Below are 14009 nucleotides of genomic sequence, written 5' to 3' on the forward strand. Positions count from 1 at the left end.
AACCACTTTGCTAAACAGGAAGCTACACAGGCGACCAGAATTAAATCTTGCCCTAGGTGTTATTCACGGCACAAACGCCAAGACTGCCCTCCTGACAAGCTGTGTTATGCTTGTGGTAGGAAATCCTTATGTTTGCAATGGAACAAACATAAGAATCCAGTCCACTCACTAAAATCTAGTCACAAGACCCACGTCATTCACACAATATACTCGAAGTCTGCAACAGGCGATCACAAAACTGGCACGCGAGCAGTATCTTCAGTGAAATACAGGTAGAGCAAACTTTTTGTTCATTTACTTCTTTGTGGGAAACGTGTGAAATTTCAGTTGGACACGGATGCCTCCATCACATTGCTAAATCGTCACACATATAACTGTTCGACTCCCCAAGCCTGTTTAAAACTGCCACGCAACTGACAGCTTATAATGGACTAGACATTCCCGTTCTCGGAAAATGTACATCGCCTGCCATGTATCGCCTGCGTACGCGAACAGTGACTTTTATGGTGTTACAATTATGCGAGTGTGGGAACATATTTGGTCTTGATTCATTTGATTGTTTGCCTTTAACATTCAGGACAATGTGTTGTCTGTCTCTGCATTCAATGCAAAAGACAGTGTAGCTACTTTGCTAAAATATTTCCCGGAACTCTTTTTCTGAAGGTTTAGGCAAGGGTAACAATTTTGTTGCACGTATTACTCTGAAAGACAATGGTCAGCAAAAATTTTGCCGGGCCAGAACTGTTCCCATTGCATTATGGGACAAAGTCGTGGCTGGACTTAAAAAATTCCAAGATAGCGGAGTTACTGCGCCCATATCAGCTAGTCAGTGGGCAGGTCCACTGGTTTTGCTCCCCAAGCCTTCAGGTCGCATTCGCCTCTGTGTTGACTAAGTCTACAGTCAACCCACAAACTGTAATTGATACTTATCCATTGCCATGCCAGAGGATCTCATGGACACATTAGGTGCTGGACGCTAATTTTCAAAAATTGATTTGCGCGACACGTATCTTCAAATACCGCTCAATGAAGAATCTCAAGAAGTGTGTGTCGTAAATACTCATTTGGGCTTCTTTAAATATTTGCGTTTGCCTTTTGGTAGTGCTTCTGCACCCGCCATTTTCCAATGGTATTTGGAACGGCTGACTACACAAGTGCCAAACTGTTCAAACTATTTGGACGATTTTGTCGTAGCAGGTCGTACACTTGAAGAATGTACGTCCTTTGTTTCGTGTATTATCTGAGGCAAGACTAAAGTGTAGACTGGACAAGTGTGATTCTTTCAATTTTTTTCTTTTTTAAACCTGATTTGCAGTATCTTGATCATGTCGAACAGTCAAGGTGTACATCCTCTTCAGCTGCATTTTTAGCCATACACAATTTGCCAGTTCCTCGCAATGTCACAGAATTGCAGTCAGTTTTAGGGAAAATGAACTATTATATTCGGTTTATACCAAATGCTGCACAAATAGCGGCTTCATTGCATCGTAAGAATGTTCCTTTTGTTTGGACAGGTGAGTAACAAGTAGCTTTTCAAAAACTTAAAGATGTATTGCTCAGTGATCGATGCTTAGTTCCCTTTGATACTAACAAGCCAGTTGTACTGTAAGTTGACGCTTCCTCTTACGAAATCTGTGCAGTGCTTTCGGACAGAATTGGTGATAAAGACAGGCCTATCGCTTTCGCATCAAAAGTGTTGCCCAAAGCTTAGTGTAACTATTCACAAATTGAGAAAGAGGCTTTGGCTATTGTGTATGGTGTCACCAAATTCCACCACTATTTGTACGGCAGAAAATTCTACTTAGTAACGGATCACAAGCCTTTGCAGTCCTTGTTTCAACCGACGAAACCGGTTCCTGTACGAACTGGCCAAAAATTGGAAGGATGGGCTTTGTTGTCTCAATACCCGTACGAGATTTATATCGTCCGACAGCTTAACATGGTAATTCGGACGCACTTTCACGTCTTCTGATTGGCCATGATACAAACTTTGACGCTTCTGCTGCATCTTGTTGTCACATCGATGCTCAGGATTCTGAATTGCTTCAATCTTTTCCTCTGAACTATAGGAAAACTGTATAGGCCACTGAAGTTGATTCAGATTTAAAAATTTTGCTTTGCACGTCGGAATAGCCTCGCTGTACTGAAAGATGTGATTCTTGTTGAGAATGACAGTGGACAGTGACGAGTGTTGATCCCTAGAGCTTTGCAAAAAGAAGTGTTGCAGTTACTACACCAGGGACACTGGGAGATTGTTCATACGAAATAGTTAGCGCGTCGACACTGTACTTGGCAGGGTATGGACACCCAAACAGAACAGATGACCTCACAGTGTCACGCATGTGTGGAAAATCAGTCCGCTCCACCTCAAAAATTCTCTGCTTGGCCTAACTCGCAATCACCATACCAACGTGTGACTTTGCGGGACCTTTTTGGAACACTCGTTGGTTGATTGTGGTTGACTCGTATAACAGGTTTCCTTTTGCTGTGCCAATGCAATCGGCAACGTCACGTTGCTCAATTCAGGTGTTGTCATCGATGTTTTTGCCTCGAAGGTTTACCTGAAGTCATAGTGACAGACAACGGTCCTCAGTTCACGTCAAATGAAGTTGAAACGTTCTGTGAACGCAGTGGCATACAGCATCTAACTAGTGCACCGTTCCATCCAAAGGCGAACGGCGAAACGGAACGTTTTGTCAGAATCTTCAAGCAGCTGATGCCAAACTTCGCTCCACACACATCAGGGATCAAGCATTGCAACTGTTTCTCGCCTCCTATCCGCTCCACACACATCAGGGATCAAGTATTGCAACTGTTTCTCGTCTCCTACCCGCTCCACACACATCAGGGATCAAGCATTGCAACTGTTTCTCGCCTCCTATCCGCTCCACACACATCAGGGATCAAGCATTGCATCTGTTTCTCGCCTCCTATCGTTCGCACCCACGAGATGGACCATCGCCAGTGGAATTGCTTCACGGCCGCCGCCATCGGACACTGCTCCACTCTCCTCAGCATCCGGCGCCAACAGAAGGCTGCAAGTATTGCTTCGCGACACATGATATTGTCTTTTACAGGTTTTTTAGCAGCAGCAGTCGGTGGGCGCGAGGCGAGATCGTCCATCGACTTGGCGTTTGCATGTACCTTATTTCAAGTCCAGATGGCTTGCAGCGCCGCCAAATGAACTTCGCCACTGTCATGTGCACGATGATCTTTCAGCGTCTCTTCCCCCAAATTCACTGATCCGGACAGCATGGCCACAGCAGCCGCCAGAGGGTGTTGCCATGACACCGCAGGACGACCCCATGGAGACGGAGCCTTCGCCTCATCCGCCTCCACTCGTCCTACCGAAGGAACTGGACCCGCCCACACCGCAGCAGTCGCCACCTTCATCTGGTTCATGGCATCTGGAAGTGGACACATACCCATCTGGTCGTTTCCCGGGGGACGTTTCCGCCAGAGCGAAGGCCGGATGGTGGGGTACGACTGGAACCTTGACGTCCCCTGCAGCCACAGCTTCTGGTCCAGCGATGCGCCCACTCTCCTGCCTCCTACCCCCCCCCCCCCTTTCACACGCCCTATACGACGATAGTCCGTCGCTTTGGTGTGGTTGGGAGGGGGGGGGGGGGGGGGGAATGTTCCGACGTAACGACAAGCGCCGACATGAAGATCAAGAATGTAACTGCAGAGAAGGCTATGAGACAACGTCCGCCAATAGTACACTAACTAGGACCACACCACGAGAGGGGTGGACTCTATCCAAAGAGAATATAGGCGCCGCTCCTGCCAGCGTCGGCCGGACAGTAGAAGACGCGCACTAGCAGACCTGGACTAGAAACTACACTCTAGAAGAGAGGCACTACATGCCCCGTGATTAGTGATCCATATGAACTTGTGTGAATTACTCGTATGGACATTGTATATAGCGAGAGACATTGATTATTTGCATGTCGCAAATTGCTTGTGACACAAACTTAAGTAGTGTCAATCTAATTTATTGTATTAATAACCATTAATATGATTTACTTGAATTGTTGTACAGCTATCCAAGAAAGCAGCATTCTTTAGGCACCCTATGAGAGACGAGTGGGCAGGACATCAGAATTTCCACGATTAGAGATAACAACCAGGACTGTCCCATGTTTCAAAATAATGTCTTCATCAAGGAACCTTGCAATTTCTGGATATTCAGCAGTTGGCATAGCTTTGGTGACAGCATAGCACAGGCTTAACAACTCATCGATTTTGAGTGCGAGCATTCACGCCTCGTCAAGCTCTGGCTCGTGAGCAGGGCAGTTGCAGCATGGTGGGGATTGAAGTGAAATGTGCACGCAACTGTGGACGAGATAGCACATGACACGCGCCGACTGTGAAATGGGGGGAGGGTCAGCGGAGCAGCCAAGCAGCGATGGCTAGTCACCGTTGTGTAACACTGGCAGAGACTTCACATTTCATTCTGCAGTGGAAGGAATTTTCAGTTTCACAAGGTGCTTTTATAAAACACAGCAATCGTGCATCACATACATGATACGGCAGACGTCATTCATAATCAGCTTATAAATCTTTGTAAAGAGGCGCAGTTGGCCATTTTTATCATATTGGTAAACAGTGGACTTCAGGCTAAGATCTTCCGGACGGGTTAATAGTAAGAAAGAACACACTTAGCAGCACAGACGAACGTGTAGAAAATAAAGGTTACTAGTTTGTTTGTCTATAGACAGCTCACCATCCACGTTGTAACTAAATCAGGACTCTTAACGCAACTGAATGAGAAAAAGGAAAAACTTCCAGTGCCCAAGGAAATCGGAGGAATTCTCTGCATGACTCACCAGTAGGATGTATGTGCGAAGAATGTCACTTTGAAAAATTTAATGACTATAGATTGTACAATTAATATTATACAACATCACGAACTTCAGCAATCCAGTTTGAGAACTTTCTTGAAGAAGTCGACAGCTAGCAAAGAAGTCTGCCTTATTACAGTAAGGTGCACTTGTTTAATATGGGCTGGTTGTTACACCATTTTTTATGAGATAGATTTGTTTATAGAAATAGGTGTATGTGTGTTCCTGTACTTATAAAGGATTTATGGAAAAGTGACCTTGCATTACTGAACGATACAATCAACTATCCACACATCTTAAAAATTCAATCATACAAGCATTCAAAATGAAATTATGTCTCAGGACGAATCAGTTTATTTCTACAAGCATCTTCTTCAGGGTTGATTTCCAACATTACACGCCGGCCGGTGTGGCCGAACGGTTCTAGGCGCTTCAGTCAGGACCCGCGCGACCGCTACGGTCGCGGGTTCGGATCTTGACTCGGGCATGGATATGTGTGATGTCCTTAGGTTAGTTAGGTTTAAGTAGTTCTAAGTTCTAGGGGACTGATGACCTCAGATGTTAAGTCCCATAGTTCTCAGCGCCATTTTGAACCAACATTACACTAAATGTCTGCAGGCGTCATATTAATGTTGCAGTTCACGTACCTCTGTGAACAACTGTTTTCAACAAGAGTAACAATAACAGATGTTTGAGAAATTCGTTTTCAGATTGTACCCTCAAGTGCATGCTGCATCTAAAATGCAGGCACACGCACACAGGCGTGCGCGCGCGCACACACACTCTGTAAAAGTGAAAACGAGCAAGAAGCTCGAGAGCTCACTAAAAATCTTTACATGTTAATGCCTGATTAAGAAATATGAACCCACTGAAGCATGAAATGTGACAGCATTACGTTTTTAGTTTATTTGGTTAAGGTATAGCAGTAAAAACCTCGTTTTCACTTACACACTTTTGGTTGCAAAATTAATTAGCCTGAGAAATATGCGGTGTCTCCTCTCAAGACTCCACAAAACTATTCCTTCCTTCCCTGTGTTGTGCTCTGCTGCGACAGTGGAGGGGAGGGAGTATGGCACTGCTCGCAGCCCTGTGCTCCCAATCTACTTGCAGAGCGCCATAGATGTGAAGTATTGTTGTGGGTGTGGTGTCACCGCCAGACACCACACTTGCTAGGTGGTAGCTTAAATCGGCCGCGGTCCATTAGTACATGTCGGACCCGCGTGTCGCCACTGTCAGGATCGCAGACCGAGCGCCACCACAAGGCAGGTCTCGAGAGACGTACTGGCACTCGCCCCAGTTGTACGACGACGTTGCTAGCGACTTCACTGACGAAGCCTTTCTCTCATTTGCCGAGAGACAGTTAGAATAGCCTTCAGCTAAGTCCATGGCTACGACCTAGCAAGGCGCCATTAGTTACTTCATGAATCTAAAGAGTCTCACTTGTATCATCAAGAATGCTGTATACCAAAGGACGATATAAAAGTTAAGTGTTCTAGTAGCTACGTTCTTTTCTTTATCACATTCATCACGTATCCTGTTCCAGACTTCGCGCCAGTCGGCGTGTGTGTACGTGTGCCCTTTCGGCTACCCGTCTCTGTGGACTGGCTGCCTTGTCAGTCCACTACAGTGGGTGCCATAGTCAATGCAGACTATTGTCCACTGATTCCCATTTGTTGTTTTCAGGAACCTTCCCAAGAAGTCGATTCCAATCCGGTAGAATGGCGTTGTTGCATGAGGAATTAGTCTCAGATGCCCCAGTGGCACTTGCTGCACAACTTCTGTCATTGATATTCCTTGCAGATGCACACTGTATCTAACGGATCAGTTGAGTTCTGACTAATGATAAGTGTCATCTTCACGAATCCCAGATGATCAGCTGTTAGAGCAACGTGGAAAAAACTGCAGGATAGCTGGCCATAGATGAGCTTGCATGACACAACCATTTGTGTCCCTTTGGATCATTGTTTCTTTCATTAATTGGAATTCTCCATTGGTCGATTCTTCCTCCAAGGCCTGTATGGATTTCAGCAGTGTTAAATTTTCCTCTGTTCAGCAGCAATGGTTGAAGCTACTTCCACAATGCTGTGTTCCACTATCCTTGTGTTGGCGTCGGTTTATATACACCACTGACATGGTACTCCTGAAGTCTCGGTATCAACCACCAGTCGATCCCATGGATCCTTCAGGCAATATAAAGAATGGTGGTACTCTGCGACAGTAAATGGTTTGCCAAATAAATACGGGCAGAACTTGTTTATGGTCCAAACAACTGCAAGGCATTTTTTTTCTCGCTTGTAGAGTAGTTCATTTCGGACTTTGAGAGTACTGTGGAAGCATAAGCTATCACCCTTTCATCACCTTCCTGAATTTTCACTGGAAACGCCCGTATATCATACCCACTAGCTTCGGTGTGAAGTTCTGACTCAGCATTCTCGTCATACATTGCTAGGACTTGAGAAGACGGTAGCACCTCCTTGCAGACAACCAATGATCTTTCTTGCAGCTTGTTCCAGGACAATTTGGCAAAGGGCATGCATTAGCTACAGATGACCTTCATGAGGCGCCGGTAGTATAAGCACATTCAGAAAAAACTTATCCAGAGTGTATACGCGGACAAGAAAGATAATTTCCTGGACTCTTCCCGGTTAAAAGTATACTTTTTTCCCGGATGAAAATACACTGGAAATATCTTAGATGTGCGGCAACATGTACGCTGCATATTTTCGTATTACGACAGTATATATTTGAATTTCACCAAGCACAGCACGCTAATCTCCGAGGCACTGAAATCGAGATTGCGATGCGCTTTTGTAAATCAATCGTAGCTCATGTCACGTGATCTCGCCAGCCGGTGACAGCAGATATTCAGAGCATAGGGCACGTGATTTTTTTTTTTGTTTTATGGCGCACAACTACAGTGGTCATTAGCGCCCAGACTAAATTATGAAAGCACTGCGCGACACAATGTTAAAACAGCAACTAAAAAGGATAAAACTATAAAAGGCACATGAACAGGCAAGGGATTAAAAGAACAGCATAATCAAATGTCCTTAGACAGGTTCGTCAAGTGGATAAACCGAAGAACGCAAGCAGCTGCTCCTGGGTCATCCGCTAAAATTGCATCCAGAGTACATGGCAGGCCAAGATCAACGTGCAGTGTATTAAAATTCGGACAGGACGTTAGAATGTGGCGTACGTCAGCAATTGCCCACATGGGCAGAACGGCGCCGGCGCAGCCGTCAGCAGATGGCGGTGGCTGAACCGGCAGTGTCCAATCCGTAACCGGGCCAAAACGACCTCCTCCCGCCGATAAGGGCGTGAAGAGGTCGTCCAAGCCGTGGGGAGAGGTTTCAAGGCCCGAAGCTTGTTATCAGTAAGTGTAGACCAATCGGCATGCCACAGCGATAAAATGCGCTGACAAATGACCCTGCTAAAATCAGATGACGGTACACAAGAGGCTGTCCGAGGCTGGAGGACCGCAGCCTTGGCCGCGGCATCTGTAGCTTCGTTCCCAGGGATACCGACATGGCCAGGAACCCACATAAAGGTAACCGGAGAACCGTCGTCCGCCAGCTGCTGAAGAGAGCGTTGGATCCGGTGCCCGAAAGGGTGAACCGGATACGGATCACGGAGGCTCTGGATGGCGCTCAGGGAATCAGAGCAGATGACATAAGCAGAATGTCGGTGGCGGCGGATGTAAACAACAGCCTGATAGAGGGCAACTAGCTCAGCTGTGAAGACCAAACAATGGCCATGGAGCCGGTATTTGAAACTGTGTGCCCTGACAATAAAAGAACACCCGACACCGTCATTGGTCTTAGAGCCATCTGTATAAATGAAGATAGTATTAATGAACTTCGAACGAAGTTCGACAAACCGCGAGCGGTATACCGAAGCTGGGGTAACCTCCTTTGGGAACAAGCTCAGGTCAAGGTGAACGCGAACCTGAGCCTGGAGCCAAGGTGGCGTTTGTTTCTCGCCCACTCTAAAGGTTGCAGGGAGTGGAAAATCAAGGCGCTGAAGGAGGCGACGAAAGCGAACTCCAGGGGGTAGCAGGGCAGATACATACAAAAAAAAAGTTAACAGTTTAAATTAAAACAGAAAGTGTAGCTACAAGAAAAGCTAAGCTTTCATATATAATTTTGATCTTCTTGCGTGTGTGACACTTTAAGATACATCACACAAAAGTGCCAGTAAAATTCTGAATTACGACATAAATGTCTGGTCTTCTGGGCTCGAAATTCTTCCAAGCGGCTGATCCTCAAAGTGTTAAGCTTTAAATGAGAATAAAACGCTCTGTGATTCAAGAAATTCAAGGCACATTCTCACACGTAACATAATTCGTCTTGCGTAAAATGAAATTTACTTAGTAACGCTTTTCAAACCACCATTCGCAATATTTTCACGCGACCTGTTAGAATTCGTTTCAGCAGTTGTCCGAGCGCGTCAGAAAACAGATGCACAGCTACGATGACGTAGGAAGCCCGTATGTTCGCACATATACAGCGTTACGAGATCTTACATTAGCTCATAAACGAAACAGGCTATCAGAGGATACCCTGAAAGCATCGGAATTTCGTAAACCATACCAAAATGCATGATTCTGCTTAAAGTGCACATTCATATGTCCAGGTTCACAAAGTGGGCCCCAACATGATATTAAGCTTTTCAGTGTAGTTTTCGGGATGCAAATTTGTTTTGGAGCACCGATACTCGTTCTTTATTCTGCCACAGTCATATTTGTCAGATGGTGAAAGCGTGGACTTGAAATTTAGCAAACAGTTGAAACCAGCCAATAGAGTGGAACGAAACACTTCGTTACAAATAAATTGACCCTCTGCGGGAGGGATTAATAAAAGCCAAATTTCTTTACAAAATCGCCAAAAATAATTTCATTGTTATGCAAGGCAATTAAGGGTTGACTGCCAAAATCATTGAAATGAAATAAGGTCAGAAAACAAACTAATAAAATATTTTAGCCTTCCGTAATTGCGCGAATGTGTTTTAATTCACCTTACAGGTCCCGGCCACAGAAATCAGTTTTATTTTCATTTGACAAGAGAGCTGTAAACAAAAACGCGGGTAACGTGGATACTACCCCCCCCCCTCCCCCACTACAACTCAGACTGCTCTGCGCATGCGGGAATCTGCTAGTACGGGCGCGACAGAAAAATTTTTCGAGGTATCATCCGGCTGCTTGTTGCTACTGCTGATGCAGCTAACAGCGACACTTCTTGTAGCCAGAAGCGGGAAAAGGTAATGCTCATATGTAGCTCAACTGCGCATACCCATGAGCCCATTGGCAACCTAACCTAACCTAACATAACCAGCTCAAACGAACCGAATGCAGTTGGAACGTCACAATATTGGGAAGGAGCTTCTTGTTATGACGTATTGTATAGTCTTCGTCTTAAAGCCTTCTACACATTTTGCTGTTGGCAGACACTTAGGTGCACTATGCTTTATTGCTGTAAATGGCGCATTTCCTGTGCAACGTAAGGTTTTTTTTGTCTCTCGCTTATGTTTTATTGCTGCAGTATCATTATTATTAGAGTACCCGTTTTTACCAGTCAGAATTATAAGAATTTAACATAAAACAAATACAATGAAAAATTCCCGGAATTCTAAAACATTCCCAGGGTTTTTCCGATTTTCTCGCGGATGAAACAATTCCAGGGTCTTTCCCGGTTGTCCCGGGGCGTTCACACACTTATCATATCACATTGTGAAAAGGAGTAGAAAAATCTGTAGCTGCTCTTACGTTCTCTGGATCAGGACGGCCTCCGTCGTCATTAACTACATGCCCCTAGAGATTTATTTCCTGGCTGACAAAGAGGCACCTTTTCAGATTCAGGTAAAAGAGTGCAGTTTTAACACACTTCAACATTGTTTGCAAGTGACTTAAATGTTGTTCTGATGTCTTTGGAAAAACAAAGTCACATAGATTGCAAAGACAGGTTGTCTATCAAACACACTAAGGTGTCTGGAATGTTACAAGGTCCAAATGTCACAAGTTTGAGTTCAGAGGTCATCAAGTGTTATGAATGCAGTCTTTTGCCAGTCAGCTTCATCAGCCTTAATTTGCCAGGAGCTTATCTTTATCTTCACTGACAAGAAATACTTTGTTCATTTCAAGCAATCTAGTGTGTCAATAATGCACAGCAATGGTTAGACATTTATTTTCGTGATTTTCTTCAGTCCTTCGTAGTTGATGTAGAAATGTCATGAGGTTTTCGAAAAACACTCACCACCAAACAGCTTTGCGGGTATTTCATTGGGTGAGGAACAGTGTAACAAGACCGCTGTCAAATGGACATTAATTGTAGATTTAAAATCCCTGTACAAACAAAGCTTAAGTAGGCTTAAGAATACCCACCAGAGCTGTAGCCCACTAGCTGGAATGATCATGTTCACTGATGTCCATACTGTGCAGCCTGTCCAGTATGTCCTTGACAGCAAGTCACAGAGCAAAAGAAATAGGCCGAGCATGACAAAATCTTGGAACGGCCATAGCTTTAAGGGTAATGTGAGCCCCCACAGTTTTTGTAGCAGCCAATCCAGACAAAAACATATCCCAATTCATGGGAGAAAATATCCAAGTCTGGAACAGGATGGAGTCAGAAACAAGATGCACAGCATCCAACATCCGAAACCAAAAAAACTGTGAATGTGTCGAAACCGAAAATGTTTTCCGAAGTTGCACTGTCGAAAGCCAAAAATGTAATCGCCTTCATGACATGCAGATACTCACTGTCAATCATGAACTGGTTTTTAACAGGGATTGGCTGACTGCTGCAACTGACTAAACAATGATTTGCAGTAACCCAAATGTGCAGTGTGATATACAAGGATGCAAGCAAAAATGTGGAAACCCCATAAAAGCACACTTTATGATCAGATTTTTTCCTAGCATATTTCTAACTTGTAGAATTCTTGGGTGTCCGGCCAGATCACGTCATAATTACTCCACAATATTTTGGTAAAAAGACTTGTTGCCACTCTCATGTGGTCACTGACGACTGCTGATCCACTCCTGTCAGCATCCTATATGTGCTGGCCATTACCACTACACCACCACACCCACTCCTATTGCTATCTGTGCAGCTGCTGTGGTGGATGGTGGCGGTGGTGGGGCTAGCAGTGCCCAGCTCTGAAATTTGGTCTCCAGTCACTGCACTATCACTGTCGGGTTCTTCCTCTAGGCTCAGTGCATGGTTCCACACAGCTCAACTGTAGGCTGAAATCTTTATTAATTAGACCATCTTGTACCTTGATTTCAAAGGTCTCTTCAATCATGCAATCCTAAGAGGAGGAAGAGTGCCCAAGTACTTTGGTAGTGGCGTTGTCCATAGTGTGGTCAGTTTTTATAATGTGGGAAAAATAGCAAAAGTTTTAATTTTAAGTAAGGACGAGGACAATGTCTACCTGCATACCCCTTTAAGCCTATCTTCTAGACACTTTTCCTATATTTCTGTAGAGAAAATTCCATGCAGCAAACTGCAAGTGCAGAGGCCAAGTATCTGGAGCATTCTGAAGCTGGCAATGTAGTGTTTGACAGGACATATGACCCCATAGCTACCACTACATTTCTAGCGAGGGTAGGTGCGATAGAGGTTGTCGACCTCATTCAGTTATGGTAAATTATTGAGCCTGGTGTTGTGTACTAGCACATAGTCAACCTTATGCCTCCTGGAATCTTATATGAGCCTGCGAACTGACAACTCAGGTGAATTTCAACTCTCACTCAACCCTGCACTGATTGAAGCCTACTTCAAATCTATCACTTATTCGACCACATGTAATGACATCCAAATGCGTTTTATGTGAAAACTTGCTCCCCTAATTCTTAAATTTGTGCACAACACAACCAATAAAAACCACTGTACTCAAGATGTCTACCCATACATACTGTTGCAGGCACACTAACCAGTCTCCTACTAGCATGACATTTATTCTAAGAATTTCTCCATCATGGTTCCCATAGCATTACTGTGGACAAGTTTCTTCATGGTTGTCTAATATCTCACAACTTAAGGATATGAGAGTAATAGAATCTTTCTATGACTGCCTGTTGCCTCTTTTCCACATCCGTTTCACCCTTACAATAGTAAAAGAACCTAATGTGAATAGATTGTACAGTGCTGCAGTTCTGCGCCCATATACAGAACTATAATAACTACTGCACATTCAGACAGGTGGTTCTAGTGTGTTATCAGAAGATTTGAGGACGGATGCTTCGGCAGTTCAATTGCTATTACAGGTTGTAAGACCGACTATACCCTATATATTCTCTCAGTTTTGCTGAGCATTCATTTGGATGAGTCTGCCTCCAGAACATTATACGTGTAATGGCTGTTGGAGTCTGCTTTCAATCAGAAGTATCTGCAACGACTAGAAACCGGATATCAATTGTGGATGACCGTCCAGCTGTCATGTTGTAGAGTGTTGATTGGACTTCAATAACTAAATATGTCTTCCAATACAACAGCAATCTCTCTCTCTCTCTCTCTCTCTCTCTCTCTCTCTCTCTCTCCCTCTCTCTCTCACTCCAGGCAGGCAAACAGCAGAATAGTTCCTCTGGAAAATGCACAGCGAATTTCCTTCCCCATCCTTTCATAATCTGAGCTTGTGCTCCATTCTAATGACTGCACTGTCAACAGGAAATTAAACTCTAATCTTACTTCCTTCTGATTCAACAGCTGGACCAGATGTTACAATAAAATTAGAGCAAATGTGCTCCATAAGTCTGCTAGGAGGAGAAATTGATCGTACAGTTCCTTGCTCAGGACTGAAGGCCGATGGACCAAGCAAAGAGAAATCCCACGTTGCTTGGAGATCACAGGTTAGATGAAGTACAGAGTGGTAATAGTCTCTTCACAGTTACTGTCACGCTACCATCAGTAGTGTTACCACAGAGAGAGTGTCCTTTCTTCGATAAAGTAACCATTTAGTTCACGAGACCCACTTTCTTCAAAATGCTTTTCTTGCATACATGTGCATAATTATGTGTTGTTCAGAAATTCTATTCCTCCAAATGGCTCCTGAATCCAGTCATATTTAAAATGAGTATGGGACACTTGTATTGCCTAACTTACCCCTACCACTGTTCCATTCCACACAGAAAACTTTTGTACTGACAGGAGAAGTTAACAGGATATTCCAATG

Source organism: Schistocerca nitens, chromosome 3 (genome assembly GCF_023898315.1).
Source record: "Schistocerca nitens isolate TAMUIC-IGC-003100 chromosome 3, iqSchNite1.1, whole genome shotgun sequence".
NCBI classification, from domain to species: Eukaryota; Metazoa; Arthropoda; class Insecta; order Orthoptera; family Acrididae; genus Schistocerca; species Schistocerca nitens.